Source organism: Schistocerca cancellata, chromosome 3 (assembly GCF_023864275.1).
Source record: "Schistocerca cancellata isolate TAMUIC-IGC-003103 chromosome 3, iqSchCanc2.1, whole genome shotgun sequence".
Classification (NCBI taxonomy): Eukaryota; Metazoa; Arthropoda; class Insecta; order Orthoptera; family Acrididae; genus Schistocerca; species Schistocerca cancellata.
In genome coordinates this window covers 575,668,150-575,676,000 of record NC_064628.1, presented here as the reverse complement: position 1 = coordinate 575,676,000, position 7,851 = coordinate 575,668,150, and positions in this window count along the sequence as shown.

The window sequence follows — 7,851 nt, the reverse complement described above, 5'->3', positions numbered from 1 at the left end:
CACCCCGCGAGCGAGGCTTTCCGCCTTCACCAATTCCGCCAACCGCCTGTACGAACTGAGGATGACCTCTGAACCCAGACGGCAGGAGTCATTGGTGCCGACATGAGCAACAATTTGCAGTCGGGTGCACCCAGTGCTCTCTATCGCCGCCGGTAGGGCCTCCTCCACATCTCGGATGAGACCCCCCGGCAAGCAGACAGAGTGAACACTGGCCTTCTTCCCCGACCTTCTCGCTATTTCCCTAAGGGGCTCCATCACCCGCCTAACGTTGGAGCTCCCAATAACTAATAAACCCCTCCCCCCGTGTGCCTGCTCGGACCTTGCTGAAGGAGCAGCCACATGTCCCCTCACAGGCAGAGCGGGCGACGCCACACGGCCAGCCTCCACATTGACCTTCCGCCTCGTGCGCCGCGAACGCCGCTGAACCCGCCACTCCCCTTGGGGAGAGGGTGGCCCAACCGCGCCCGGTTCCCGCGAAGATGTCTCGACAGCAGGGACAGTGGGTGAAGCATGTAACACCTGGGGTGTACCTTGCGACGCACCAGACTCCCCACTGCCGCTACACTCCGAGGCAGCAGCCTGAAGACGGCTGACCGCGGCCATCAATACGCTCAGCTGTTCGCGAACAGTGGCCAGCTCCTCCTGCGTCCGTACACAGCAGTCACACATCCTATCCATCCTAAGGAAACAATTTACTGAAGAGAGTTAATCAACCTTTAACTAGACTGCTAATTCACTAAAGGCGGCTGCTTATTCACTAAACTGTGGTTGCTAGCCACTTCTTGTAGAAAACAATGAAAATAGCACTACCTGTCTCTGGACTGTATTGAAAACAAACACTAGCACTACTGGCACTATGGTTGACTACAGGGACGCTCTCTGACTGTATTCAAAACAAACACGAAATCTATGGAACACTATTAAGAGCACTTGAAAATTAAAGCTTCCTAAAAGCAAATACACACGGAAGAGGAAGTGACAAGTAAGAAAAATACAGTTAATACTTAAATTAAGGTAGCTCGCTGCACAGCAGACGTGAAGCAGACGGCAGTTACGACGACACTGACACTGACTATGGCTGACTAAAGGGACTCTCTCTGACTGTATTCAAAACAAACACGAAATCTATGGAACACTATTAAGAGCACTCGAAAATTAAAGCTTCCTAAAAGCAAATACACACGGAATAAGTGACAAGTAAGAAAAATACAGTTAATACTTAAATTAAGGTATCTCGCTGCACAGCAGACGTGAAGCAGACGGCAGTTGTTGCAAGATACAGTAGACAACATATTGCTTCTCTATAAGGTTCAGTAACTTCCAATGGTTCATCATTGACAAGATATTCTTCATCTGTCATCATTCCACACTCCATAGGTGTGGCAACTGAATTTAAATCATCGAACTTCAATTGTCTTAGGACGGTATTACACTATCAAATTTCTTTGTCCAATATCTTTGTCAAATATCTTTGTCAAAGAAATTTGATGGTGTAATAGGGAGCTTTGTCAAATGTCGTCAAATATTTGATCAAATCTAGGGCCTCGCTGTAGATTTGATCAAAGAAGTCTCTTGTCTTCTGTTCACTGCAATGTGACATGTTACCACGTGGAGCACTAGCATCGCTGCAGCGTTCTGTCACCTGTAGTGTTTTTATAAACATTGCCAGTAAATAGAATTGGTGTGTACTGACAACTACAAAATTAACAGATATGTATGAAGCTGATGAGGTGCCTTACAACATGAGGCACCCTGAATACAAAAATAGATTAAGAAGATTGGAAACATGACGTGACCTATAACCTAACCTAACCTAACACTCTCCTGTAGCAAGGAATCTTACAGTGAGCCTGTCTTCTGCAGATATAGCAGTTCTTAAGTGAGTATTGTGTTTTGTGATATGAGGATACACTTCAGTGAGCACATACAGAAATGTATGCTCATCCATTCTTAAGTAATTGATGTATGACATGACGTCCTCCACTATAAGCTCATGTAACAAGTTTTGTTGAATGCTTTTATCGTGTCATCGTAAAACCCACGGCTTCACGTTTCCTTTTTTTTTCTCCACTTCTCTTCCGCATGTGCACATAGTGCAATTGTGGTGCATGCAACTGCTGCGGTTAATAACAAGTTGTTGTTGTTGTCAGCCATCTTGAACTTTGGCGAAAAATACCCCTTTTAGCGCCACATCAAGGATCTTTGTCAAACATATTTGACGAATATTTGATCGCACCTTTGATCAAAACTTTGACAAAGAAATTTGATAGTGTAATACTGGCCTTAAGATTTTCTTTGTGTATGTAGATTGATGTACAAAGATTCCTTGTAAACTTATTTAAATTTCCATTCCAAGATATGTCATTTGATTTCGCATTTTCCTTTCAAATGTTACTTCAAACATCTGATTAAGTTTGTTCAAAACTTCAGTGATGTTTTCTGTCATCCTCCAAATAACTAGTCCATCATTAACAAACAATGCTATAATGATGCTTCTGTCTTAATTGTAATAGACACAAGGATCATAATCTATATTTTCAAATCCTAATGTCATCAGATAATTTGAGAATTTATCATTCCAATTCTTAGGCGCTTGTTTTAGGCCATATAAACTCTTCTTTAGACTACAAACTCTATTTATACCATCATTGAATCCATCGGGTTGATTCATGTAGATTTCGGCTTGCAGATCACTGTATAGAAATGCTGTCTTCACATCAAATGTTGCTACTTTCGTTTTATTTAGAGCCGCAATACTAAGCAATAGTCTAATTGATTCATATGGTGCCACAGGACTAAAAGTTTCTGAATAATCCAGTCCTTCTCCTTGATCAAAACCTCTAGCAACTAGTCTGGCTTAATAACGCCCATCTTGCTTTCTACACAATACTCAGCGACAGGTTAAAGGTTTTGGATTCTCTGGAAGTTCTATGAGACTCCCAGTTTTTAATTTTATTAGCGATTTGTATTCGTCAGACATTGCTTTATACTAGTTCTTATCTTTAGAGGCATTTGAAACAGAAATGTCTTCAGCTTCGCCAATCATGCCAAAGTTTGCATCATTATTGTGTTGCATGTGATCCACTTCATAGTCTGCCTAAGGTTTCATTGGTCATGTAATTTCGGTGGTGAGACTTCATTTTGTTTCATGTTATCAGATGACATACTACAATCATCAGAGACATCAGAGAAACAATCATGAGATATTTGTGTTTCTTCCACAAATTTTAATTCATTCTTTTCTCCTGTGAAAGATTTACTTACACTAGCTGCTTTTCTATCTTCTATTCTTTCATCAAATATGGCATTATCAGAGGTAACTACATCCTTTTCATGAGGTAGATAGATTCTGTAGCTGGGTGAATCATACCCAACAAAGGTCTCTTTCTTTGATTTCTTTTCAGTCTTTCTTCATTTGTGATCTTCAGTCAGAACATAGCAGTCACATCTAAAACCGCTTAACTTATCAAAATCTATTTTTGTTCCAAACCACAATTCATTAGGTCATTTTCCTTTTACTGAACTTCTACCAGTTTGATTTAGTGTAAAGACGCCATAATTTATCGTTTCAGCCCAAAGATTCTGATTCAGGTTTCGTGCATGTAATTCTGATCGTGCTGACTCGACAACTGTGTGCATTTCTCTTTCAATTCTGTCATTTTTCTGAGGTGTGTATGTGTTCATCTGGATGTGAAAAACACGAAGTTCATCCAGAAGCCTTTTAGTGAGTGCATTCTTGATTACGGTCCTGTTGTCTGACTTTAAACATTTTACTTTCTGCCCAAACTGATTTTCCACCATTTTCATGAAAGTTTCTAGTTTGGAAACAGCTTCATCTGTCGTCTTGAGAAAATAAACAATTCATAAATGAGAAAAATCATCTTTAAACAACAAGAAATATCTTGCTCCTCCTAACGACACGAGATGCATTTCACACAAGTCAACATGAATTACGTCCAAACTATTTTTAGCAACTTTCGTATTTGTCAGATGAGATTTGTAATGTTGCTTGCCATAGATACAACCAACACATGCACAGTCATTCCAGTTATCAATATAATCAGTGCCATTTCTTTTTAGTATGTCCCTGACATATGCAACATTTTGATGTGTTAACTTTTGAAGCCACATTTTAATTGAGATTGCTGTCATACATTTGTTAAATTTTTTTGTATGAAACAACATTTTGTACAGCTGTCGTTTGTGTCAATCTATTGCTACAGTTTCCAGATTGGCAGCGGTTTGAAAACTGAGAGGTCTGCATTTTCAGTCTGAACATAGCCTTTGTCTAAGACTTGAGTAACAGAAAGTAAATTAAAGTTCATGATATAGAATATAGAATATTCTCCAGCATATCACTGTTCTCCATAGAAAGCCTCTAATTCGACATCACCCATTCCAGTTCCTTCTAATTCGGTTGCATCACCAACTTTCTTAGAGTGATTTAATTTTATGTAATTTATTAACCAGTCCTTTCTAAATGTCGTATGTTGCATGGCACCACAATCTTGGTACGAAATGTTCTCTCGACCCAATTGCAAATTTATTTCATTTATATTGGCAATAGATAATCCAACAGTGACCAGTGCTTTATGTTTGTAACCTTTCGATTCTTTACTGTCAAGTTTATCACTTGTCTTGTTTCTTTATAACTTTGGACTTCGACATTCCCTGGCAAAATGACCCTTTTGTTTGCAATTGTTACATGAATAATTCTCTCTACAATATACTAAATATTTGGCTCATGGTTTATTTCTGTAGTGTTTCTTTACATGCCCGTTTTCGCCGTATTTGAAACATTGAACTGTAGACATTTCCTGCTGACCTGTTTTGACAAATTGTTTACATTGTTTTGAGATAAAGGCATTAGTGTGGGACGTGCTTAACGGTTCTATCTCATTTAACCTATCTTCCTCCAGACGCAAACGTTCAATCAATGTGTCAAGATTTTTGTCAGCTGCCGCTACATTATCCCATGCAGTGCAGAAGTGGTGAAGTTTTGGCGGTAGCATCCCAACAATTCGCGACATAATCCAGCTCTCTTTCACGGCTTCACCTTCCACTGTTAAATCTTCCGTATATTCTTGAATATGCATACAGTTTTGAATAGCATACTTACTTGTATCGTATTTGTAACTGAAGAAATTTCTCTGCAAACCTACAATTGTCAAATCCGATTTCTTGCCAGATAGAGTTTCTAATTTTTTAAGCATTTGACTAGCATACTTGCAATTTGCTATTTTCCTGCCTATGTTGCTAATGAAATTTAAACCAATAAAAATTGGTGCCTCAAGATCTTTCTCAATCCAAGCTTTTACATGTTGATCAGTGTCTCCCCGTGTCGGTTTAATTTCCTGTCCAGTTGCTACTGAATAGAATTTCTTTGACTTTAATGTTAAATCTAGTTCAAATCCCCAAGAAACGTAGTTAACATTTCTGTGATGATCCTCTGAAAAATACTTCTAATTGTGATTTGATAGTATCCATTGATAACAGGTAAAAACTCTACTGTCTGTGAAGTTAATACACGTAACTGACTTTTCTGACTGTACTTTGACGATTAACGAAGTTTTCGCGACTTTAACCTTCGTGACGCTAATTTGCTGATTAATGCTATTTCTGACTATTTACTGATATGCAATGCGTCCCTGACCTGTTTGCGCAATCCTTTAAAAATAACAGATGAATAGTTACATATCTAGTTTGGTACTTGCGTTTATCTGGTCAAGCTTACAGATTCGTTCTGGGCCCATAACCTCTTGATAAATTCTTGCTTTAAAGATAGTAACTATTTTGTGGTATATAAAGGAGAACATTTTACTATATCATTCACTTATGTACAGCACTACAGCATGCTTGGATAAGAAAACAACTGACTGAGAGAGAGTAACTATTTCAACATTTTTGCATGGAACGTATATAAAACACCTTGCATAACATATTACAAAACACAGAAAATAATTAACACTTAACAGAAATGCAATGTTACGACCTGCCACTACAACCCATGAAAAATTGGTTTGTTTAAAATTAAGTTCCGTTGTTAGTCGATTGCAAATTTTTGTGCAGTAGTCATATCTTCCTAAGTACGTTTCCCTTCAAGATTTAATAGTTCAAGTGCCTCATTTGTACTGGGGTTAACTAGTGAAACCACGTAAATATTGACCACTGATGCCTGCAAAACTGTTTCATTTACAATCCAGAGAGTTACTTAATAAATAAGCCTGCCACAGACACATATTGAAACAAACAACTTTCAGTGTCTGAAGGTTTCAGGCCATTCCTTTATGAAACGCCATAAATGCCTGACAATATACAAATAAATTCCAAATACTAATCAATCTGATTCTACCCACAGTACTTTTTTCACTTCAAGTTGCAGCCATATTGCGTGCATTTCACTGTAAAATATTTAATACCGTACTGGAATGTATAAAAATCCACTTTATAAATGTAGTAGAGGACAAGTAATTTAGTATGCTCATATCATACCATTCACACTGCTGCCTCACAGCTTCATTTGATCTTTCATCATTTATCAAAAATTTTAACAAACGAAATAATGAAGCAAAGCAATTTTATAACAAAATAACAAACGAAAAACAACAGATATTAATCACTAAAACCACAACCAAAAGAAATATGGAGATCTGCTAATGGCTGTATATCGGGAGAAAATGAGCTTGAGGCTCTCGTGATCAACAGCGGACGGATGACGTCAGCTGTCAGAACTTTCTTCCCGATGATGGTGTCGCGACATGACGTGATGGGACGGTCAGCGTGAATACCGCCATTTGAAATGCATTGCAGAATGACATTTTATTATAGACATAATTATAATAAATCATTCCATTTTATTATAGATATGATTATAATAAATCATTCCAAGAATGATGTGTTTTTGTAAATTTCTGATACGCCTGTGTGAAACATTGTGAGAGGCCCGTATCGAATGTTAACGAAAGTCGATAGCTGAACACGCAGTAGTCGTTATTGTGTGTGAGTGTGTGAGGTCACGTTTGGGGAAACAATTGTGAAACCAGTGAATATTAACGGTATAGGTCAAATGATTTAATAATCAGGGTTGTGATATGTACGAGAATTCTCGTACGCATACGAGAATTTCGTCATTTGTACGATGTGCGAGGCAAAAGTTTTGCCTTAAACGTTTTTTTTTTTTTTTTACTTTTAATCCGATCGATGACTGGAGTCGTTACAGACGACTTACTCTACCCTATCCAATCCTAACTTAGTCTACAGACATCACAGAAACATACATGCCCACGGGGAAACTCGAACCTTAGTAGTTGCGGGCTCGTGGCTCGTCACACCACACCAAGTCATGTGGCTATGGAGGCGGTTCCAAATTTTTTACCAAATATACATTATACACATTTGTTTGGAAAATAATAAATTCATCTGTTATATTTTAAAAATGATTAGAAACTGTTACGAATCGATGCAGTCTCTGTCAATCAACAAATTTCAGGCAGGAGAGAGAGCGCCAAACTACCATGACAAAACGATTAAAGTCGAGAATGGGGCTTAGTTCAAAGCCTGGCCCTGGAAAATAAATTAAATAAGCTAACAATAACGAATCACTTTGCTTTGCATGGCATATTTCACTCAGTTCGAATTGTTAAGTTTCATAAATAGAGCGGCCAACGAATCTCAAAGCACTAAATGGAACTTTAATCGAATATTATTGGAAAGCAATTAACAATAGACCTAATTACCCTACAATACTGTGGAATTGTTAAGTACAAACGAAAGACATTTCATCAGACGGTATTGTTTCGTCTTCAACAAACGATACTCTTAACATGCGTATTTTGCGTAGTCATTACGAGT